Here is a 26,060-nt window from a genome sequence, read left to right as displayed (position 1 = left end):
CTTACGGATCACACGTGGATGTAGTTGTAATACTCGTTCAAGGTTGTGGCTTTTGTTTATTGTGACATCTTGTGACAAGGGAGGAAATATTCAGCTGGTGGCAATAACATTATCACAACATAAGGTTTAACAAGTGCAGAATATTGGGGAACATTATCAGAAGTGTCTGAGGTAAAACTGTTCTAGTTGCCCATGGAAACCAATCAGAGCTCAGCTTTCATTGCATTCACTGCAGTGGGAAAATGAAAGCCGAGCTCTGATTGGTTGCCATGGGCAACTAGAACAGTTCTGATCTCAGACACTTCTGATAAATCTCCCCCATTATGTCTTTTAATCCATAAGCAGATAATAAAAGTATTAAAAATCATAATAACAATAATCGTCATCATCATGATAATATAGCTTTATGTATATATTGCTCCATCATATTCCGCACTGATCATGGGTGACATACAGGTCATGGGTGACATAGACAAATAAACAAGATGTTAGAGAGTTATAACATAGTCCAGTGAAATAGTGGGAACGAGCACCATGATCAATCTATGAGGAGGAAGCGCAGACATAGGAGATGACTTGTATAATGGTCAAGGCAAGACCTGACACAATAAAGAATGGAGGATGTGCTCCATAATATACATATCATTCTGCACACTGTACAACATATTGGGGCACATTTACTTACCCGGTCCAGTCGCGATCCCGCGGCACGTTGTCCGACGAGGATTCAGGTCTGCTGGGATTCACTAAGGTTGTGCGCCTGATATACAGCAGGTGTCGCTGCTGCGCCGAGGTCCGCTGGAATTCACCTTCTTCTTCCCGATGCATGTGAGTGCTTGATCTTGTGACACAAATGGTTTTTTAAATTCTGCGGTTTTTCCGAATCAGTCGGGCTGTCCGACGGCCACGCCCCCCGATTCGCGTGAAAGCCGGCGCTGATGCGTCACAATCCGATCGTGTGCGCCAAAATCCCGGGGCAATCTGGCGCAAAACGGCGCAAATCAGAAATATCCGGGAAAACCTGACGGAATTGCAGGACCCTTAATAAATGAGCCCCAATATATAATATATAAATATATATACCAGGGCACATCTACCACAGTACACAGCAGCTCAGATAAGAAATTTCAGGGTAGATGGAGGGAACAGCAAAATGACAGGACCAGGGATCTCTCATCTCTAATTCCCGTCATGTACTTCCCCCATGTGGTCAGATCTGTATCAGTGCATAAATGTGTGTATATACAAATATGTATATTGGGGGGAATGGGGGCCCCATTCAGAAGTCTGCTGTGGGGCCCTGCCTCTCCTAGTTACGCCCCTGATTATGAGCACTAATGGAAGCAGTAACATCAAATGTAAAGTACAGGCGGTCCCCTACTTAAGAACACTCAACTTACATACGATCCCTAGTTACAAACAGACCTCTGGATATTGGTAATTTATTGTACATTAGTCCTAGGCTACAATAATCAGCTATAACAGTTATCGGAGGTGTCTGCAGGGCAGCCATCAGGAAATTCGGGGCCCCATACAGCAAAAGTGTCTGGGCCCCAACACACCCCAAAACCGAACAAGCCTCCTGCCCCCCGCAGTGACCTTTCACAAACAGGGTTTGAGGCCTGTTGCTACGACAAGGCACACTCTTCTGGTAGATTGCCAATAGGAGTCATACTATTGAACGTCACGTGCAATTTTTCACATTTTCATAAAAAAAGCTAAATCCTGCTATTGAGGGACCTGCTCAGGTTTCAAGTCACTTTGAGAGGCCTAAATAAAGTAAAACCCCATAAATTACTCCATTATAGAAACTACACCCCTCAACGTACGTAAAACAACTTTTATGAAGTTTGTTAACCCTTTAATTGGTTTACAGGGGTTAAAACAAAATCGGATCGGATTTCGAAATTACATTTTATTTGGCTAAATTAATGTGTTTTTCATAAAATGTACAAATTCTCAGTGGATAAAATTCCAAAACGCTCCTCAAAATTTGATCCCCCATCTCTCTCGCGTATAACCATACCCCATATGTGATGGTAACCTGCTGTATGGGCACACGCCAGGGCATTGAGGGGGAGCTGCGCCATTCAGAGCAGATTATGCATTGTCACTTTTTATTGGCTATACAATCTTTATTTTTTTGGCAATTTGGACATTTAAGGGCTTATTTTTTGCGACATGAGATGCACTTTACAAATACTTCATTTAAGTGGGTCTATAGCTTTTCGATGAGATTTTATTAACTCTTTAATGTATGGAGGAAAAGAAAATTGTCAATTTGGGGTTTCTTTTTTTTGTATATTTTGGGGGTCGTACACCATACACTAAAAATACTATAATATTTTCATTCTATAGATCACTACGATTACGGTGATACCTCATTTATATAGTTTTTCATTTATTTTTACAATTTTACTGGAGAAAAACTAATACAGAGGAAATCTTATTTGTTTCTGCATCGCCATCTTTTCGGGAACTTAACCTTAATATTTTTTGGTTGACAGAGCTAGTTTAGGGCTTATTTTTTACGTGTTGAGTTGTTCTTTCAATTGGTACCATTTTGGGGCACATAACTTTTTTTGATCACTTTTTAGAACATTTTTGTAAAGGGATTTTATGAAAATTTATATTTTTGGCGAGTTTTTCGGGTTTTGTTTTTACGGCGTTCACCGTACGGGTCCAATAATGTTTCTGACTTATTGTACAGATTGTTACGGACGCGGTGATACCAAATATTTGGGGGGTTTTGGTGATTTTCAGGTATTTTTACTTTATTAGATGTGTATAGGGAATGTTTGTGTTTAGGGGACTTTAACTCTATTTAATTAATTATTTTTATTAAAAATTGTGTTTATTCAGTGTTTTTAACTTTTTTTTCTTTACTTTTACAGGTTAGCTTGAACAAGTGATCCACTGATCACTTGTTCAAGCTATTCTTCACCTAATACAGTGTAATACAGATGTATTACACTGTATTATGTGAAACACTGAGCATGCTGCGCATGCTCATTGTGTCACAGCCGGGTCCTGCCAGGAGGCACGGACCCGGCACCCGGAAGAAGATCGCGCAGCCCCGGGCACCGGCAGTCCCGGGGCTGCGATCAGAGCAGCGGGACCCCCCCCGGTAAGCGCCGCGGGGGGGTTCGAATCCTGTTAAATGCCCCTAGCACGCCGCGGTCAGCGCGACCGCGGCGTGTTAGGGGTTAACACCCGCGATCGGAGAAATCTCCGATCGCGGGTGTTAGAGGAGGGTGTCTTAGAGTCCGGGCTCCCCTAGTGTCTTAGAGTCCGGGCCCCATAGGGCAGTACCAGTTGTACTGCCCTATCGGCGGCCCTGGGTGTCTGTAATGAAGATTTATTGTTAATCCTGGTTCTTATGACAACCCAACATTTTTAAAATCCAATTGTCACAGAGACCAAAAAAGTTCTGGCTGGGATTACAATGATAAAGTATACAGTTCCGACTTACATACAAATTCAACTTAAGAACAAACCTACAGACCCTATCTTGTATGTAATCCAGGGACTGCCTGTACTAGTGAATATACTGTACTAAATTTTCATGTGAAATATTGCAGGTTGTGTCCATAGTCGCCAGTCCCAGTGATTGTAGCTCCTTACTACATGTCCACGTGGCCAGATGGGACCATTTGTATATTTTCTCTTTGGCAGAAGTTCTTCAAGTCAATAAGAACTTTTTTTTCTTTTGTCAGCTTTCCAACTCGTGATAAATAGCATTCCCTGAATTCTTTGTAGCGTCGGCAATCACCTGTGAAGAAACATAAAAGGGATGAAACTTCTCTATAGCCTCAAGCCAAATCAAATCTGGAAGGTAGAGAAAAGTCTACGTCTACCCCAATGGTTTTTATTGAGTCACAGCAGGCTTTTGAACAAAGATTCATCTTTGGAAAAATTGTTAGGAAAAGGTTTTTTAATTACAAAATGATAAATAAGGATAAATATGACAGGGAGGATTATGGGAGACGATCCCGGCGATCTGCGGAAGATATACATGAAATATCTGATCCTGGAGGGAGAGACGCAATGTTTACAATCCAGGGATTTTACACAAGATTTGTAGAGTAAGTTTAGGTTTATTTAATTTCAGCAACTAATTTTCGACAAAAAAAAAATTGCAATAATATAAAAATGTAATGTGTAGGAAATCAGACAAGGTTCTAACGGACTCGTTTGGTTTATACCTTACTGTGCTATAGGTTCTTTATTTAGCTATTATGGTCGATCTGATGATCCTAAACTCTTAACTATCCCTCCCTAATCCTATTATACTTTCTAATATAATCTACACTTTATCTACCTAATGTACTAATAATCAGCAGAGACTACTGGGGCGTGGAGTAGCCTCACCGGGCTGTGGGAGCAAAGACTGCTCCATGCCCCAGCATCCTCTGCGATTTCTCGTACCTGTGCGCCCTATCTTCTGTTTCACTGCCGGTTCCTGGAGCTCTGCGCATGCGCAGTAGCATTATTACTCCTACATCATTGCTCCTACATCATTGCTCCTACATCATTGCTCCTACAATGTGCAGAGCCCACAAGCTGGCGGCGCAACAGAAGCTCAAAAGCTTTGACTAGGGCACACAGGTAGGAGGCTACTCCAGCAGCCTCTGATGAAAATTAGCATATTACTTAGATAAAGTATAGATAAGGTTAGAAAGTGTTATAGGATTAGGGAAGGATAGTTTAGGGTCAGGGCCGATTGTAGCCTTTTTGCTGCCTGAGGCCAAACTTGAAAATGTTGCCCCCCACCCCACCCCACCGCGTGCCTGATGATGCTATCTCACACACTAGTATCAGTCAGTGACATTGAGACATTAGTGACATCAAGTAACATACAGGTGATGATCTGCTCCTTCACGCAGAAGACTTCTTTATGATTTCTCCCAGCCATGGTTTTTCTCTGCTGAATTCACAGTCACTCGTCTTCAATTCTATGCAGCACAGTTCCACACGGCGCCCCTAAAAATACCACAGTCACTTACATTATAACAGAGCATGTTCCTTATATATATTATCCTCACAACATGACTGAACAGACTAGTCCTCACAGAAAACATCCTTTATATAGTCACCCGAATAAATTATAGTATATACAGCACCCACAATTTATTACGTGCCCTAATTTAGATTCTTCTTCACATATTTCAGATCACATCAGGCTCATGGTTCTGTGATCTAGAGAACTGGAAATACAGAATCGTAAAAGACAAAGATGGAGATGTGAGCTGCAGCTAAAAATCCAGTTCAACTTTTATTTAATTTGTCTAGTTCTATAGCTTACAGAACCACAAGCCGATGTGTTGTGAGACGAGACACCAAAATTACTGTATGATTAGTGAGGTCCAATGCAGTGAGCTGTAGGGTTCTGATGTGACCACCCCCCCTGCAGCCTCTAAACTTGACTCATCTCAGCCAAAATATGACTCTTATCTGCCTGTTTTTAAATTATAGGTAAATGGGTGTGAATTATAGAAAGAACCTTTCATTCCCTACCTAAGGAGATTAGTAATTTAATTGTGTAAAATCTGGTGACAGGTTCCCTTTAACCTATAGACATAGCATGAATAAGACAGCTCCATCCATAGTATTTCAGCTGTCCCGTAGGAGCTGTTCCCATTTAATGAGATCAGTTACTTCCATCTTTGGTGTAAATCTGCAGACGACTGAGGATGCCGGTTCCTCACCCCCACAATCACCTATCGGCCTATTTCATGGATAGATTGCAAATATAGTAAAATTAAAAATCCATCAAACAAACATTATATATATAAATACATTCTAACTACATTGATGAAATTTCTTCTATCTGACTTCCAGTACAGAAGAATAAACTTATTATGGGAACATCCTAATATCAGCAGCTCCGGGACTCCGGGTGGATTGTAGACGGGACCTGGTGGCGGTGTTTCTGATTCTACAATTACATGATATTTACTCGTTGCCTCCTACCGGTGTTTTCCTCATTGATCACTGAATTCCCAACTGCAATAAACCTGCTTTGTAGCTTTTCCAGCGGCGTGAATGTCCCTAACCCTTGATGTGCCAATAAAGAGGATAGTAAAAGGCGACTTACACATCTATGGTACACATTGTAAGAGGCATCAAGGTCAAGGACTCTTTTTTTATGTTTGTGAAATACTGACAAACACAATTTGGACACCAGGATAAAGTTTAAAATTTGCTCCAGAAATAAGTAAAGTTATTATTGCAGAAAGTCTATAGAAGTGATGGCAAACCTTTTAGACACCGGGTGCCCAAACAAAACCCTCGTATTTTTCGCAAAGTGACAATGCAACAATTTAGGCAGTAACTTATTACGCCCTGCTCTGTCACATGTTTAAATTGTATAGGCACCTGAGAACACCAATACAGTAAAAGGAAGGAGAAGAAGTTTGGATTATCATTGTAGCTTCTTTCTAGGGTCTTGGGCTGCCTGGAACTGCAAGAGGCCTTGTGTCCTGTCTGGCGAACTCTGCCCTGAAGTGATGGCACAGGTGCCCATAGAGAGGACTCTGAGTGCCACCTCTGGCACCCGTGCCATAGGTTCGCCACCACTGGTCTATAGTGTCCAACTTTGTTACAATTGTACCCAGGGGCGTAACTTGAAGGGGTGAAGAGGGTGCAGCCGCAACCGGGCCCAAGAGGCTTAGGGGACCCATTGGGTGTCCATTTCCCATATAAGAAGACTAGTACTATAAACCCTACATTATAGCCTGGGGCCTATCACAGACTTTGTACTGGGGCCCATCTGCTTCAAGTTGTCTCTAAGTACATCTAAAATTAAGTAAATGTAGTTACTATGCAACTGATCTTAAAGAGGTTGTTATTGTAGACAGATTTATTCCCCATCATGTGGAGTAATGTTTGATTAAGGGAAATCTGAATGTTACGTTCCCCCACAAGTGGCTGGTCCCACAAGTCCCTGCCCTATAGAGACTGGACTCCCTCTGTCTGGACTCCCATGAATCTCAAGTACTGGGGTCCTTTATACCCCTCAAGATGGTCAAAACAGCCAGCCACACATGCATCAGCTTCTCCATTCATCTCTATGGCTCTGATGGAAATAGCCGAGCGCTGTCAGTGACATAGAGTTGAATAGAGCAGACGATGCATGCATGACTGGCTGCTTTGGCCATTTTGAGGGGTACAACAGACCTCTGTTCTTAAAAATCATGGGGGTCCCATCACTGAGACCCCCACTAGTCACTGGATAGGGGCTAACTTTCTATGACTGGAGAACCCCCTTTAATTGGTTATCACCAGCAATCGGTGCCACCACCAATGGTGGGTCTTACTGATGGGTTTTGAGATTGAGTATTGGACCGGTACCTGAACTTCTGGCTGAAGTCTATTGTGGTTTGGGTCTGCTCAACATTTATTACCAAGCCAACAGACAAGAAACATGGGTGAACCTGATACACCGGTGGCTCTTTCATCCTATCTTTTCACTACTAACCTCGCTAGTTGTATTAAGGGAACACTCAATAAAAACATTGTATAATATATGGTGCAGGGCCTGAAGTGGGAAGCAGGATGCATTTCATTGTATTCCTAGGACCTTGCTAGAACTTAGAGTCCTGCTCCTCCCTTCAGGACCTGGGCAAGGTATAATTCAATGAATCAGCTCTGACTGGAGCGTTCCTTTAAGATTAGTGTAAATTAGAAACAAACTAAGGCTGTATTCACACTGCCGTATGGGGGGCATATATGTATATATATATATATATATATATATATATATATATGTATCTACTGCATATATATATATATATATATGTCCCCCATAGACAGCAATGGGTGCATGGCGACATACGGGAGCGGTACAGAGCTCGCACACATGCGGCACTGTACCGTTCCGGAATCGGGGAAAGTAGGACATGTCCTATCTTTCCCCGGAATATGGCTCTCATGTTTCTCTATAGAGAGGGGAGGGGGTTTGCAGCGCTCACCCCCTCCTCCTCTCCCCGGCGCTGATGTGTGCCCGCCGTACTATGGTACGGTGGGCACACGTTAGTGTGAATGTACCCTAAACGTAATAAAGAGGAAACACCTTACATTCCTCTGAAGCCGGGTTACCCTGTGACAAAATCAGAGCTTCCCATCTGCCAAAAATATCCGCTACATCTTTACCTCTGGTAAAAGATGAGAAATAGGTGACAGCGGGAATACTGCAGGAGTCTGATATCAAGTGAGAAACAGAAAATAAAAGTACAAAAACGTTCTGTAAGATTTTTTTCTGTAAGATTTTTTTCCCAACAAATTACATGTTAGGATAATCACATATTTTTGTATTTATAAACAAAAAGCAAAAACTTTTCTGCAAATTGCTGTATTTTGCTAGGCAAGCTAAACCCTCAGCCCAGTTGTGCGCTGTGTAGCGTGCCCCGGCATGCGGAGATGTTAGCGGACCGTAGAGATAAGGGTTTAAATATTTATACAGCGGAGAAGAAGTTGTAGGAACTGAGTCAGCGTTTGTCTTGTTCTATTTCAGTAACTTGCAAATAGACGGTAACATAATCCCTGAATCTCGTTTACTGCGGAGCTCTGTAAAACGTCTCACGAGGAAGGGGATGTAACGCGCTACAAAGGTCACACACTTTTCTGTATGATCAGCCCCAAACCGCGGGGATTACTATTCCCCCATAGCAATGGTTTATAGTGAGGAAATCTGGTGAGATCTTTTCTAGTTATTTGTTGTGGAATTGGGTAATAATTCTAAATATTATAGTGAATTGCTTGGGCTGACCCCTAGGTGAATCAGGGGATGACCCCTGAACTAGGTGCAGGGCTGGCGCCAGCACTGGGCATACCTGGCCATGTGCCGGGGCCCAGAGCTGCAGGGGGGCCACATATGGCTGAACATAAGCAATCCATGGGGTTGAGGGGATATTTTAGGTAACAGTATGTTTTAGTTTCTGAATTTTTAATGCTAACATGTGAGTTCACTGCAAAGGGGCCCACTGAGGCTCTGACACCCAGGGGCTTACTGAAACCTGGAGCCGACCTTGGCTAGGTGGGTCCTCGCCTCCTGAAATAGCAGTGCATGACACAGGCTTATTGCTGTGTGGGCATGACTCTTGTCTTTAAGAGCTAAGAAGTCCAGATGAGCGAACCCGATGGTTGAGTTCAGCCGTCTGACCCCAATATGTTGCCGTATTGGCATTCCTAGCAACTGGCGATGATTGGCCAGGGGGACAATCGCTACTTTAAATGGCTTGATGAAACCCATTATATTACAGAGCTGATCAGGGATCTCACTTGTGAGAATGTCCCTTCACTCAGTAAGTTGTGGAGACGTCAATGATTAAATATTATAATGTTATTTGCAATCACCCACCTGAATTTTTTACAAGTTGAGTGTTATGCCTTCTGGCCACTTAATCATGGTAGATCATAAAACAGAGAACATTAGAGGGCCATGATGATCCCTGTCAGATTTTACAATTACTTTACAAAGACCTTGGAATTCTAGTAAAAATCTGAACTCTTCTGAACCAGTTTTAAACTGCTCGGAGTTGTAAAAAAAAAAAAGTGATGCCTAAATTAGAGTGATAACCCCTTCATTTTTTTTCCCAGTTCTCCCCAAAAATTGTTAAATTCAAGATATTGATGGTATATACTTGTTCTGGAGCTTGTTCCCCCTAATGTGTCTGAGCTGGTGTTTAGAGTCCAGAGAAGGGTTAGACAAGGGCAAATGTTCACCTAAGACGCAAATTAAGGGGTGCTATTTCGTCACAATTTTTCTGTGGTTTGCAAACCTGGTGTGCAGTAAGCACAACGGGGAACATGTACTTACCAGGTCTCTCAGGTTCACTTAAAGTGCTATTTCTGTGTATAATTCACTAAGCTCGTGTGCCCGATATCCTGCATTTGACGCTTCCCTGCACTGGTCTGACAGAGTTCACCATCTTTTTAGTGGTGCATCTAAGTGCTTGGGCTTGTGACACAATTTGAAAGTTTAATACGGCCTCTCGGTCCGAATTAGTGGGTCCGCCGGCACAGCACCTATTTTGTATCGCATGGAAGCCAGCACAGCTGCGCCACATTGTCGCGTGCGCAACAATCCCAGTGCACACACTTCTTAAATACCTGTGCAAGCAGTTGTAGCCATGAAGGACGTGAACACTACGACTAAAGTGCAGCGCAAAGCGGCGCAAAGCCCTTAGTAAATGTGCCCCAATGAATGACAAACATAAATGAGGAAATCTTTGTCGACTAGGAGAAAATAGCAACTTTATATCTGTAAATGTTGTTTCCTCCTAGGCACCAGGAACTGTAATGATGTCATCCCAAGTCCTGCAGAAAATATTGGTCTATAGCAGTGGTGGCGAACCTATGGCACTGGTGCCAGAGAGGGCACTCGGAGGTATCTCTGTGGGCACACAGGCTGTCTCCCAGGCACAGAGTTTGCCAGATATGACATCTTCCTGCAGTCTCAGGTAGTCCAAGTAGTGCCCTGCTATTGTAAAGTGACCCATCCTGTGCTGCTTGGTCCTGTCCAAAGAGTGAAAAGGTGTCGGACTGGAGCTCAAAGATTCTGGTAGCAATAAGTTTGTTACTGCCTAAATTGCTGTGTTGGCACTTTGGGAAAAGCTAGTGGTTTTTGAATCTCACTTTGGGCACGCCATCTCTAAAAGGTTCACCATCACTGGTCTATAGGCTACATAAGGAGAAAGAGGATATGAAGAGGGAGACATGGGAGCGCGGGCTGTAGAGATGGAGGAGGATATTGTACTTCAAGAGACTCCATAGATACTACCCTGCACATATCTACTGCCATCAAAATAACTGAGCCCTGCCCTAAGCTCCTGGAAAACCAGAGATGAGAGAAAACATCTTCTATATGTCATTGGAGGGGATGTTTTTATATAGGATTTAAGCAGACCAGGCAGGTACACTCCTCCGCCCCTGTGTTGATATATTGATCACCCTTAACTAGTGATGAGTGGACCCCAACCACAACACCCCTGATGCATATAAACCCTTTAAAGAGGACCTGTCACCCCCAAAAATACCCCCACCAAATATTTTCCTCCTAATCCTGTCCCCAGCCCCTTTATATTTATTCAATTTTTATTACAATTTGTGTGTGCAAACATAGTTTTAATCGATCCGACCTCTTAGCAAAAAAGAGGTCAGATCGTCATACAGGTCCCCTGGCAGTCGGCCATATTCATGAGGGGGCCGGCCGACACACCCCCTCCACACCCCTGTCAGTCAAGGACCTGTAAGAATCGCCGGCAGCAGCGCATGTATTGCGCAGTCGCTGCCGGCTCTATGCGATGGGGCGCGCTGTGGTAGGGTCAGCAGTTGGGAAGGTGAATGGTAGCAAAAATGCAATAAAAATGCTGAATTATCCTCTAGGACCAGTGATGACACAGACAAGCCTCCTAACATTTGAGACAGGTTTAGGAAGTTTTCCTTATCCCATCCTGGAAAACTTTGCATATTTTTCCAACATTTGGGACAGGGACAACGATGCAGCACACACTGCTTAATTTTTTTTGAGCCTGCCCATTACCCTGCCCCCACCTCCTAGTATACCCACACCGTATAATATCCCCTTTATTGGCCTCCACATAGTACAATGCCCCTTCCTGACACAACACCATGTAAGGCAGAAGGGATCATAGAGGCACTGGCTATGCTCCCTTCCTGTAACCCCCCCCCCCCAATTTTCTAATGCCCCCAGTGAACTCCGCATATAATACGCTTTAATGCAATCTAGTAACAGTTAATGCCTGGCCATCCTGTAGCACCCTCACATAGAATGCTAACCTCTTAATTTTCACCTCCACTTTCAATATCCCCCCCTTTTATAGTCCATCTACAGATGCCCAATTTTCAGCTTGCTTTCTACTCATAATATATTGTCCCCATTACTTTTGGTCCCCTAACTAGCGAGCCCATTTTTGTATCCCCCCCAATGCATTTGGCACATATGTTGGGAGATGGCACATTTAAAGTTAATGTAATTAGAAGAACTGTGTGAACAACGACTAAGAGACATAAGGGCAGATTTGTATAAATATTTATGGTAGAAATTAGTTGTTATTTGCACAACTACCTATCTTCTTTTATAAGAAACATTGTGTCACATCATGGGAAGATTCACATACTAGAAGACTGGGCCGATGAGTGACTGCCGCCCCATCATACCCTCCATCCCCCCTACCAGGGCAAAGGCCAATGTGAACATCTCCACCTTCTACATCCGACCGTGTAACATGTCAGCGTCTTATAAGTAAAAGGTAATATATGGGATTTTTCTAATCTTGGAGACGATTCAATCAGCTCCTGACTGTATTACATGTCCCCGTTTTTTGACAATGGGTCGTCACCTTATTTTAAGTGTCACCTGACTGATCATGTGTGATGGAATTAAATTCCTTGGAATAATAGAAGAGAAAGGCTGCACAACTGATGGATAGATGGACAGAGGACTCACAAAGCCTTCACATCAGCCTCACCATCATAGACTGCGCTGGCAAGTGTAACACACATATGGAGATTTAAAGGGGTTGTCCAGGATCAGAAAATAAAAACAGTTCAAAAAGAGCACCAAAGACGAGTTATATGTAGTACACACCAAACCTACAGGCAGTAGTGATGGTCATTTTTGACTATAGCTCTTTCAATTCTGGACAACAACTTAAAAGAGAACCTGTGACCAGCGAATTCCCCCCTAAAACCGCCCACAGCGCCTTTTAGATGTCTTTATACTTGTTCCATTGATGTCTATCCATAGGATTAGAGGCACCAATCCTCGTATAAAGACTTATTGATGCCCTCTGTTCTAGTCATGGAGGCGGGGAGCCGCAGTATATAGTCTGTATACCCCACCTCCTCACAGCTAACCCTCATGAATTAGAGACATTGGGACACATTTACTTACCCGGTCCCTGCGCAATCCCCAATCCGGAATGTCCGCCGGAAAGCACATCTACCGCAATTCAAGAAGATGGTGCACCCGATTTCCTGCATGTGTCCCTTCCCTGATCAGGTCCACCGGAGTTCACCATCTTCTTCCCGGTGTATGTAAGTGCATGGCTTGTGACACAATTTTAAACGTTAAATCCCACACATAGTCCGAATCCATTGGATAGTCCGACGGCCCAGCCCCCAATCTGTGTCGCGTGAAAGCCGGCGTGATTGCGACACAACCGATTCGCGATCCCCGGAAAAGTCGGGAAACCCGAGAAAATGCGGCTGTGGGACTCTTAGTGAAAAAGCCCCAGTGAGGTTGATTTATCTTCATATAGCCAGGTCTTTCTTAGGTTACATCTTTCTGAGGGAGAGGTTAATGATGTAGCAGTGCTGTGTCACACACAATCCATGTCTGACTCTCTTAATGAGCCAGCAGAGGATTGAGTAGAATTTGCTACAGCACCTGCTGGGGAAAGTGAAGAGGCTGTACATGTTTGTAGTTGAATAGTGGCAGGCGGTCCTTAAGTACCAGTTCCATACTGGCACCATGGTGTAGCAGTGGACCTGTCAATCAAGAACAGGAAGGCAGGACAGTGCAGGTAACAATGAATATGCAGGACTCACATTAATACGATTGGAGTCCCATCAGGTGTTGCATATAAGTTTACAAACTGATTTTTTTTACATTGTATATAAAGGAACCATAAGGGTAATGCTTTGTCATCTTTAGTCTTTAATTAAGTATTTATTTTGGTTGGATTAATTTAATTGTCATGTTCGTTTATTATCATTTATGTATCATTTATTTAATATATTGCCAATTTAATTTCTATAAGTGTGACCCAAAGCTAAGTTCAGGACTTAGGAGTTCAGGAGCTACTTTTTCTTTAAAGAAAAACCCAGTTTTGGAATCATTTGTGTGTTTACTCTCTATTTATGCGGAAAGCCCCTTATGTAAGGGGATAACTCATTACATAAGATTGTTGTGTCTCCAGTTACCCGTGTAATATCTGATTAGAAGAAATGGCCAAGTGCATTGTAGTTACCAGTAATTATCAAGTTTATATGGAATGCGGGCAGAATCCCAACGGCAAAAACTGGATGAAAAGTGATCTCCAAGCAGATGTCTTCTAGAGATTGCAGCATGTGGACATAATAAAAGGTCCATGTTAAAGGGAATTTATCAGCAGTTTAATTAATGACAAAGTCAGGAAGGAGAAAAGGTTTTAATATACTCAAGCATATACTGTTAGTAGCAGATTTTAATCCAGGGAAACAGGTTCTGAAGGCCGTTCTTCATCTCCTTCTCTGCTGCTTCTATATAGGATGAAGGCAACGATCGTGATGGTTACAGTCTCACTTGTAGAGGGCATAGGCTTAGTGGTTTCAAAATTTACACTAACTAAAAGAGGAACAAGGGATATATCCACATATCCTGCATAGAACCTGCATAGATCATGCTGTATACAGCAGGTATGAGCATAATGGGGAACATTTACTTACCTGTCCGACGGAGTTCACCGAAAGTGCATTGTTCAACAATAATGCTCTGAGATTGTGCGCCTGATATTCTGCATGTGTTTTGCCTCCCCGCTTAGGTCCGCCCCAGAGTTCACCATCTTTTCACTGGTGAATGTAAGTCAAATCCTGCGCTTAGTCCGAACGGCACCCCTCCCCCCCCCAAAATTTGTGGCTGTGTACAATAAGTATGACATTTCAACTGATTTACAATCTTTTTCAAAAGACTAGTTGCAGTCCCAAAAAGAGGATGAAAATTACAGGGGCACATTTACTAAGGGTCCGCGGACCGCATTTTCGTCGGGTTTCCAGACTTTTTCCATTTTGCGCCACATTTAACTGGGGTATTTGGTGCACGTGATCGGATTTTGGCACAATCATCCCGACTTTCATGCAACACAAATCGAGGGCGTGGCCGTCGGACAACCCGACCGATTCGGACTAAGAGCGGGATTTACCATTCAAAATGGTCTCACAAGTCAAGCACTTACATGCACCGGGAAGAAGAAGGTGAACTCCGGGAAGCGACACATGCAAAAAATTGGACCCACAATCTTAGTGAATCTCGGCAGCTCCGAATCCTCGTCGGACAACGCACCTCAGGATCGCGACGGGACGGGTAAGTAAATGTGCCCCATAATGCTAGATAAAAAATTGGCCTTCATACCGTCAAATCTCATGGTGAGCAAAATCCATAGTTTGTATGTTCTACTCTGTCCCTTCACCATAGCTATTGACACTTTGTGCTCTATCCATCGACCTTATATCTCTTTGCACACCATGGCCAAGTGTCTAAAACATGTCACCACAACCCATGTGGATCAGATCTTAGTGCAACATGCCCCAACAATTAGTAAATTACAGAAACAAGACAGGATGTATATGAATTGTAACAAATCCTTTATTGAATCAAAAAAATATATACATAAAAACACTTAAAAGGCACTAAGTGTGCTGTGGTCCAGCAACCAACCCTGATCTCAATGCAAAATAAGAAGTGAATATGATGTACATATCAGGCCATGAAACCTGGTTTGGCACAAGACTAACAACAGTCAAAAATAACCTAAATAAATGTGCAGACATATGAATATAAGTAGCTTGGCCATGAAGAGAATAGTAAGAATATTTACCTAAAGTGCATAGTGCAGTCAGGGAGGGTGCTGGAGGAAAGATGCCCCACGCGTATCGCCTGTGCAGGCAGGCTTCCAACAATTACTTTCACTTTAACAGAACCTGTCAGCAGAAATCGGCCAACTTAATAATTGCCTCTATATTGTGATGCAGTTTAAGGTCTTCCCTATTTCAATAATGAGATCTGTATAAGTAACAGAAATATAGAGCTCAGCACTGAAGTCAAGCTCTCCCTGCCTCAGAAGACTCCATTCTATGCAGTTGATGCCCCTTTTCCCCAAGGACATCATTATTGGGTCAAGTGAATGATGACAATCACAGAAGAGGGGATGGTTTGAGCGATGGAGAGCTTGGCTTCAGTGCTGAGCTCTACACCTCTGTGACTTTTTACTACCAATATACATATCACTTCAAAGCAGGTTTATTTGGATGTTACCACCATAGTGGTCAATGAAAAGAAACAAATGTAAAACAGGAAATGAATCCAGCGCTTGACCCAGGTAAGTAGTAAAACTTCTTCTTTTATTTAAATAATGCTTGTGGTAATACAGCTTAAAATGCACGAACCGCCTGTATCTTGAGTCATCAGCGAGCTATGACAGATGGTGGTAACCTGGCTTCGCTTACGCGTTTCTAGTGTCCGCAGACACTCTTATTCATGGCTAGTGTCACGGACGCCAAGGAGGCAATAAATGCAAGTGAACCAGAAACCTCTCTCTGAAACAACAGAGAGAGAAAGAGAATCTGGCATGGATTCCTTGCAAAGAAAGAGAAAATCTGACATGGATTCCTTGGCATGCGTGGTGCTAAATATTGTCCAATTTGTATGGTTCTAAAAATGAAAGCACCTATAATTAAGTGTGATGCCATATATAAACTATTCTTTGGCGGGTGCGTGCAGGAAACAGACAATTAAAAACAACAGAAACAGAATCTAGAAGGTCTTAATCTATTTACCTATATACTATTGGAGGCTTCTTAGGTCATTTTCTGCTGACAGGTTCCCTTTAAGTTTAAATTAGACAATTACACATATTTCACAGTTAAGGGAAAACACTGGACAATTCAACAATCCGAGAATAAAAAAAATGGTGGCAGAAAGCACCAAAATTTACATCTATCTTCAGCCCTCTTACACACTCATTTATTTGGGTCATGTGTTCTCTATCTGTCCATGAGCAATCGCCCTGCCAGGGATTTGATATTATATTCATGAATGCTATTATAAAGTCCTGGCAGGGCGATTGTTCATGGACAGTTAGAGATCACATGACCCTCCATCTGCGGCCATTTTATGGACAGGCATTTCTGGCTGATATCAAGAAAGAGGAGAAGAACTAGTAATAGATGTATATTGGTAAATTATCTGATATCCCGCCCCACACACATTACAAAAGCCAATAGATAAAGTGGCCAACCCCTTTAATGTATTTGGCGCATTGTAAGAAGGACAAATGAGCATCAGAAATTACAAACCACATTCATTAAAGGGTTGAGAAGTTGGTAAATTTGCTTTTTGTTTGCCGTGATATGTGCCAAAAATTGCAGCAAAAAAGTGTTGGAAATCTAGAAGTGCAGGAAAAGTGTCAGGAATCGAATGCTGTACCCAAACTGAGCGGCAAAAAAAAAAAAGGTGCGAGAAAAAAAATACCCTGGGACTGACCGACAAAATACAGGCACAAGACCAGTGTTGTACTGGCCCACCAGAGCATCAGAGAATCCTCCGGTGGGCCGCATGTTCTAACACTTTACAACGGGTCCCAAATATCTTCATTTGGAACTGGATGGACTAATCATTGGATATTATGATCTATTTCATATAGGACGATTCCGAGATCTGTTTGATGATACATCCTACATGATATGATTTTTTACGGTATTTTATGGTTGAAGGGTGGGCCCTCAAGATCACCACCTCTGGTAGGCCCAACACATGCCAGTCTGTGCACAAGACCATTAATAAATGTGCCCCATTGTACCTCAAATGATAAAAAACCGGGAACCGTAAGGATTCAGGAACACATGGGAGTTTAGATTGTTGGCTGGAGGTTCACTAAAATTCCTTTTATCTTGCAATAATTTTAAATTCCAGAAATTATAGGGATGAAATAAAGCAGGTTTATCAGTATCCATATCCCAATTTAGCCGAGTATAATAAGAAACATATCATATTCTAAGCAAAATCCTTAAAACTGATACAGGCAATGAGATGAGGACCAATTTACTGTATTAAGCATATTGGAGTAATATGCTCCAGCCAATAACCCAAATTTCTCATCTGTCATCGCTTCAAACAAATTTTTCTTCATATGTCTGATGTCGGATGGGCTTGACTAGATCCCAAATATTAAAGCAGTTTTTTTTTTTCCCTAGCAGAAAATGTACGGGAGTCCTGGGTGGTATTCGGAGCTTTTCCTTCCAAGCTGGCCGACCTCCAAACTAATGTTCTTCATTTTAGCTGAAAATGAGCAAAGTGGAAGAAGCCGTGTATAATGTTCCATGCCAGGATTTGATTTCCCACAGTTCTTTGATCGAAGAAAAAGATCTATATTTCTACACTCAGACAACCGTTTTAATTAAGAAGCACATTTTTAGGTTCTAACAAATGTATATGAGCTGGAACGGGACTGTTACATCCAATACAGTGCTGTGCTTGGGGGGGGGGGGTCCTCTGTTTAATATTGAGTTAACTTTGGGGTTTATTTGAATTTGTTAACCAGAATTTAAAAACCTGTTCGGTAATCAAACACGGACGCCAATTGGTAACACCAACGCTGGCACTTATTGCTGGTGTCAAAGGGGTTTTCTCATGAATACAAGTTAGGGCCTTACTTGCTGATGGGGTGGGGGGTGTCTCCATGATGAGACCCTCACAGATCACGAAAACGAGTAGTCCGATGGGGTCCCATGTAACTCCGTCGGACCCTTCGTTGTTCCAAGAGAGTCATGGAGCAGACGGCTGTGAATGACCGTTCTGCTTCATTCATCTCAATAAAGCCAACAGAAATGGTCAAGTGCCGAGACACCCACGGATTCGCAAGTTATGCCCTATCCTGTGGATAGGGTCTATCTTGTATTTGTGGGAAGGCTCCTTTAACTGTTTAAATTCTGCATTTTGGGGAGGATTTTCACTCCCTATAACACAGGGAGCATCAATCCTCCTCATGTTAGGCTGGGTTCACACTACATTTTGTGACATACGTTTTTGGACACATCGGGTAGCACAGATGTATCCCACTTCTTACACAGTGGGATACATTGACTGGGGACTCCTTCCTCCCCTGTGAACGACAGAAGCCAGCGATTGGCAACAGCTGATGTAGCGGGTCCCATCCACCTGCTGTGTGATGATATATCCAGGGTATGACAGGGGATAGAGACAGGACAGCATCATATGCTGGCACTAATTAAATGTTACCCCTGGTCTCTGATTTCAACATTTCAACAGAATTCATAGAAAATTAGGGGGGATCCAGTCTTTGGGGCTCATTCACATGAATATAATGGGTAATGTTTTCAAGACCCTTTGAAAGACCTTCAAAGATCCTGAAAAAGCTCCTTTGTAAATATGGTACTAGAATCTGTTGTTTCAGGACCTTTGGAGGGCCTTCAAAGGTCCTGAAATGGCTCCTGTGCACATGTGTATTGAGAACCCAAACAGATGTATGAGGATTTTATGGGTGAAGGTTTGGTATAGAATTTTGTGTGTAGTTTGGATGGCTATGGGTCCGCTAGAAGTTTTGGGCCCCAAACTGCATGTATAATAATCCACTACTGACAAACCCCACTGTGAAACCTCACAGTCAGTTGTGGACTTGTGTTGTGAATACTTGTCCTATCTTCTGGGACATGACTGATTTATTACGGCATTACCACATTGGTTATATCCAGTATTACTAGAGTAATCATTATTATTACATGCCTCCTGCATTATAAGCAGACGTTACACCTCCAGCCATTGTCAGGGTAGAGTTGGTTTTTTTTCTGGACGGGTCATTCATCTTCCAGGCCGCACATGTCACCGCACAACGATCGTGTTTTTCATCGGTGGAATGAACAGTCCTGATCCCCTTTTACGTACGTCTCTAAGGTAAAAAGCTAAGGAACACAGTGCATGACCCCAGAATGTTTTACATTACAAATGTCCCCCAATCCCTTGGTTTGGTCGCCTTTCAGTATTTGTCGTACATGTCGCTCCTGTCTCATGCAAATACTGCGGCGCATTGATTTGCAGTAAGACTGACAGCTGTTCTCTGGTGAGCCCCGGCCCGGGCTCATTAATCGCGCCCGCCGTCCCACGCCGTACATCAGTGATCCCGGGCACGCTCCCTGCAGACAGGTGTCCATCACCAATATTTTTATGATAATAATTCTTCAGCTACACAATGGAAAGTCAGATATTTATAATTATGTCCATGGAAGTAAATGAACCCCTAGTGTTCCAGGCTTCCGGTAATTAATTTCTAGGACAGTCCTGCCGCACACCTTTCACCATTGTTCTCGCCCCTTTAATTTGTCTCCTTGTCCTCCTTCCCATCTGTTACCACCCAGGGCTGTATGTACAGTGCGCGCTGCCTTGGGCCTCACTGAATAAATTAGTACAGTAATTGTGTACAATGAAAAAGCTCCATAATGGCTGCAAGTGGATAAATGTGACACAACCCAAGCATAATCATCCAAAAAGACTGACAGAAATGACCTACACTACAACAAAGATCATAACTCGATGGCGCAGATTTATCTAATTTAGTCTAATGCAGGTTTTTTTATTGTATTTTAGTGAATTTTTGAGTGCATTGGGGTATTTGTGCTATTTTTTTGCACCTTTTTCCAACAGTTCGCCGGAGTTTGCCATGTAGCAAGTTCCTGGCTTGCGCCTAATTTGTCTCCGTATTTCTCCTGCTTCCAGATTTTTGCGTCTTGTTTAACATTCATTTGCACCTAAAAGGGTGCAAATAATTGTACAAAAATACGCCAGTCCCGACCCTGCGTAGGAAAAGCAATGCTATGAGTTGCGCCTCTATTTGTGCCTTTTTAAAAATTTGCATCTAAAAAGTCAAAATAAAACTCTGCATTTGACAAAGAGCCAAAACTACAAAGACAAATGAGGCGCATAGAAAAAAGACTCACCAAAGGAGCAAAAAGGGCTCAGGGAAAGGGGAAATTAGATAAATGAGCATTTAGATTAAAAAAAATTATGAAATTTGAAAATTAAACATTGGGGCTCATTTACTTACCCGGTCCACAAAGTAAACTCTGAAAGTACAGTGTCCGACGATAATGCACTGTGCCGCGATTCACTAAGATCGTGCGCCCGATATCCTGCATGTGTCGCTTCCCCGCTCAGGTCCACCGGAGTTCTCCTTCTTCTTCCTGGTGCATGTAAGTGCTTTAGCTTGCGGGACAAATTGAAAGTTAAATCCTGCGCTCAGTCCGAATCAGTCGAATCGTCTGACGGCACGCCCCCCGATTTCTGTTGCATGGAAGCAGCGCAGCTGCGCCAAAATCCGATTGCGTGCAAAACAATCCCAGCGCAGACATCTGTTAAATACCTCATCCAGCCGTGTAAATCCCAAAAACATCCCAACAAAAGTGCGCGTGCGGACCTTTAGTAAATAGGTCCTATTAACATATCTAACTTTTCTAATATGTTTCGTTATCACAATTTTCATGATTTCTGCGAATCTTTATTATGCACCTCTAGTGGTGTCTAGGAGTGAGCAAACCTAAACCTGCAATGTTCAGGTCCATGCCAAACATTGCGGTTTTTGGTCCCCGTTCTTCAATCTGGACTTTAGCAAGAAGTCCAGGTTTTGGTCCGGCATCAGGGCTCAACCCATCCACCAGTAACACCGGGTGTTAACTGTTGTTCTAGGATCGTCGTAAACAGGAGCAACAATCCTAAGGAAAATGGCTTCGCCAGCAGCATTTATAGGGTAACATCAGCAGCGATCACAGGTGTTGCTGATGAGCGTTCTGGTTGGGGTACCCAGACCTAGAATGAACTTTCTGTATCGGGTTCGGATAAACTCATCCCTTCCACTCATCCTTAGTATTTATATCTGTCCTGGTTTTGTGAGTACAGGACAAACCTTTTTAGAGTGTAATAAATGAAGCAAACTTTGTAAAAACTTTGTGGAAGCTTCAGCGAATCAAATCTTGGATAATTCACTCCTCTCCACTGAGTAACCACTATAAACAGCTATTTACATAAACCTTTTGACATATCAGAAGAAAGTTTTCATCAGTCCAGGTCCCGGAGCGTAGACCCTCCCATTGGCTGGAACAAAGGGGCAGAAATGGCCAGTTTGGTTCTTGGCTGCGATCACTTTTGCACCAGACAGTGAAAGCTTTACACAATTATATGGAGTCGATCAGATCTGAAGAGGGCAGTAATAAGCTACCTCTGACCCTTTCATACAGCAATTATCAGTGGTGACTGCTAGCAAAATTTTGGTAGGTCGAATTTGTGTCCTGGTATTGGATACCCAGAACCATGTTAACAGTTTAAAGGACATCTACCACCAGTATCAAGGACTGTATACCCAGCACACTGACATACTGATGTGCACCCCCTGTGGCAGGATCTGCTCTTCTTTTAGCTTATTATTCCCTAATTTTAACAAAAAAAAGGCTTTTAAAAGTATGCAAATGAGCCTGAGGGGCTCCAGGCTCCATTGATGGAGAGGGTTGTCACTCCAGATGATGTCATTGGGGGGAAACTATCCTCCTCAAAATGGGATTTAATGCAGCTGATTACTTTGCCGGTGGCAGGGGGAGGGTGGGCTGAACCCGGACCGGGAACTTCTAATAAAGTTCAAGGATGGATCCAGGGGAACCGAACCATTGGGTTCATTCAACAATAGTCAACAGCATGACCTCATTGTTTATAAAATGACAGGTTCCCTTTAAAGATGTAATAAAGTTAGACAGATATGTGATGTTTTGGGTCAGTATCTCTACCACCCTGGTAGCCGTCCTCATGGTGGCTGTTAACCCTCCCTATGCCAGCTCTCTGCTGTACATTATTGTATAAATGTAAGAGAAAACACTGAGATTATTTTCTTCTATAACAGAATAGTCCGGGCTGTGCGGAGGCTGATTGACCCTGATTTGATTGCAGTTTTTCCCATTCATCCAGTTGTGCCTTAATGGACCTGGTGAGATAGAGGAGTGGAAGCGCATCTTGTTATATTTATGTCTACAAGGTAAATGTCTGGATTACTATTATCTGTATTACGCTGGATGTGGACTGAATGCAGACAGGAGAATTGTTCTCCAAACAGGTTGACTGATTGAGAAGTACAGTAAATAGTGCAGAGGCACATGTCCTAGATAATGCCAGCTAAGCCGGGGACGGAATTAACCCCCGCTAAAATACCCATTTGAAAATGAAAACTAGTGGGGGAGCCGGCTAATGCGTCCTGCCTATGCCTCCGGTGCTCTCATCAGAGCCCAACACACGGATGTCCTGGGAGATTTCACTTTCATGAATTAATATTGGGCTTTCGGTCTGATCTGATTCAATTGTGTGCTTAGAGGTCTTAAAGGCGACATTTCTATGGAATCCTGAGCACGGAGGAAACTGGTGAGGATAGGAAGATAGTTGTGAGATAGATAGATAGATAGATAGATGTGAGATAGATAGATAGATAGATAGATAGATAGATGTGAGATAGATAGATAGATAGATAAATACTGAGATAGATATGAGATAGATAGATATGAGATAGATAGATAGATAGATAGATAGATAGATACAGAGATAGATAGATAGATAGATAGATAGATAGATAGATAGATAGATAAAAATAATAGATAAAGTCCACACAGCTTAAGGGAACCCCTAAAGAGGGGGGGGGTGCAAAGCCTGCAAAGGTCCTGGCTTGGTCCTTACATAGATACGAATTTGAAGAAGCGAGCAGCACTCCAAAGCTTGAAAAAGGTGTCCAACACTGAAACGTTGCCACTTGCCTCAATAAAGATCACCAACTTTTGAATTCGACTTCCGGAGTGCTGCTCGCTCCTTCTTATTTGTAGCTAGAGAGATATACAGATAGATAATATATAGATAGGGGCAGATTTATCAAGGCGTGTTTGGAAGAAATCTGGGGGCTCATTGATCTTAGGCTGGCGCTAATTGCAGCAATGTATGACGCTGGCCCCGCCCCCGGCGCTCAGTGGATCTATAAATCTGGATGGCCAGCTGCGCAGGTGCGGGACAGCTACACCCCACACCCGATGCCAGCCCACTGCACAGCACTCCTGGCATATTGGTGGACACACCCGGCAGCAGTCTGTGTGGACAGGGTCAGCTCTAGGTTTCAGTAGGCCCCTGGGCGACAGACCCTCAGTGAGCCCCTTTGCAGTGAAATCACTTGGAAGCTTTCAAAATTTAGAAACTAAAACAGTCTCTTGTTCCCTAGTTTATCATCACAAACAGCACACTCATGGATATTTTATATAAGCCCTTCTCACCCCCTATGGAATCATTAGATACAGCCCTCCTAACCCCCATAGATTGCTTATGTACAGCCTTATGTGGCCCCCCCCCCAGCAGCCTTGGGCCCCAGATATTACCCAGCTATGTCCAGTGCTGGTGCCGGACCTGTGTGTAGGAACCACAAAGCAGAAGGGTCTTATAAGTGGAGAAAGAAGCCGTTTTCTCTGATAAGATGCATAATTAATTTTCTTAAATCACGTGTACTGCGGATTTAGAGAAAGTTAATTAACAAATTAGCCACAATTTAAAGGAGAAGCAAAGCTCCCCAGATGAGGCCTGTACCATAACAGTTACAAATTTGTCAAGTTACCCCTTTGGCCGATACTTTAAGTACAATAACTTCCTTCTTCTTGAGCTGTGACTCCTTTAAGTAGCAGATGAGTATTTACATGGCAATGCACATGAATATGCACAGATCCTATTATCCGGGGCACATAGTATCCAGTGGTATTATGTATCGCCTGCTGCTGCTGCTGAGTCCTATAGGCTCCGCCGTGTAAACACTTTATGATGGAAAGTTAGTGATTGACGTTTCTTCTAGGATTTGGTGACAGATCTGCTTATTTGCAGCCATTGTGCTCAGATTAGGAGTTAACTCATTTGCATAATAGAGAAGCGGATTATTCCTTGTTTTCCTAATGGCGTAGATGTTTTGGGGGGAAGATAATGGTTTTATGTGCCGTAACGTAATCTGACAAGTGGCACGAACGGCATGTCCGGCTAAAACAAGATATGAATAAAACAGTCCTACAAAAAATTGTAAAATATCCTCTTTGCTGCCGTTTTTAAGATTTTTAACAAGGGGGATAATGATATAGAGGTCAAGTACAGTCCAAGACAAGTTATCCCCTATACACAGGATAGGGGGTAGTTGTCTGACCACAGTGGTGGAACCTAGAACAGCGGTCTGTTGTATCTGTTCCCCCATCCTGTGGATCCAGATTTTTTTTTTTTGTTACTAGAGTGGTAACCTAGAGTGACCTAGATAATCTGGTTACAATGTCTCTGATCAAGCGGTGGGATATGTCAGTCATTGATGTTGACGTGTTAAAAGCAGAAGAAAATAGGCAAGGTGAAGGATCTATGTGACAATACAAGGACAAACTTCTGATGATTGGGTCAAAGCAAAACCAAAATGGCTGACCTGGCATGCCAGAAAGATTCAAGACGGATGGTGAAGTAGTGAATAAGTCCTTTCCATTAAGTCTTGTTGATGAATGAGACACAGAAATGCAACCTGACTTTTACAACTCACAACTTTCCATCCACATTATTCCCCCATTTAACACATTGGGGCAGATTTACTTACCCGGTCCATTCACGATCCAGCGGCGCGTTCTCTGCGGTGGATTCGGGTCCGGCTGGGATTCACTAAGGTAGTTCCTCCGACGTCCACCAGGTGGTGCTGCTGCACTGAAGTCCGCTGAAATGCACTCAAGTACACCAGCCTATTCCTGGTGAAGGTAAGTGCAAGCTCCGCGACACTTTTTGTTTTTTAAATGCGGCGGTTTTTCCGAATCCGTTGGGTTTTTGTTCGGCCACGCCCCCCGATTTCCGTCGCGTGCATGCCAGCGCCGATGCGCCACAATCCGATCGTGTGCGCCAAAATCCCGGGGCAATTCAGGGGAAATCGGCGCAAATCGGAAATATTCTGTAAAACGTCGGGAAAACGCGAATCGGGCCCTTAGTAAATGACCCCCATTATCACACATCTCATCTCATATATATATATATATATATATATATATACATACACACTGCACTTACTTATTACAGTGTAGCCTATAATTAAAATAAAAATAAGTTTCCCCTTCTTTATCATCCTCTCTGCTTTGTTCTAAATCCCATGATATCACACAGCAATAAAGAGACAGAGCCAATACAAATCTCCATCTGTATTCTCCATACCATAAGTATAGAGTCAGGGAGGCTGAGCCAAGAGATCCTTATGTAC

At 42.9% G+C, this 26,060-nt stretch overlaps 1 protein-coding gene and 1 long non-coding RNA gene across 15 annotated transcripts in view; one reads left to right on the top strand and one right to left on the bottom strand.

Moving 5' to 3' along the window:
• ROBO2 (roundabout guidance receptor 2) overlaps positions 1–26,060 on the top strand; it is a 766,105-nt gene that overhangs the window by 387,546 nt on the left and 352,499 nt on the right. The gene's annotated exons all lie outside the window — the stretch shown is intronic.
• LOC140119479 (uncharacterized) overlaps positions 3,325–26,060 on the bottom strand; it is a 51,927-nt gene continuing 29,191 nt past the window's right edge. For both annotated transcript variants that reach the window (XR_011853375.1, XR_011853376.1), the window contains exons 2-3: positions 4,861–4,983; positions 3,325–3,772 (exon numbers count right to left, since the gene is read on the bottom strand). This is a non-coding gene — a long non-coding RNA (uncharacterized lncRNA). The remainder of the gene's footprint in view (positions 3,773–4,860; positions 4,984–26,060) is intronic.

The sequence above is a fragment of the Engystomops pustulosus genome, chromosome 2 (genome assembly GCF_040894005.1).
Source record: "Engystomops pustulosus chromosome 2, aEngPut4.maternal, whole genome shotgun sequence".
NCBI classification, from domain to species: domain Eukaryota; kingdom Metazoa; phylum Chordata; class Amphibia; order Anura; family Leptodactylidae; genus Engystomops; species Engystomops pustulosus.
The sequence above is the reverse complement of the archived record's forward strand: the minus strand, read 5'-3'. Positions and strand labels throughout refer to the sequence as shown.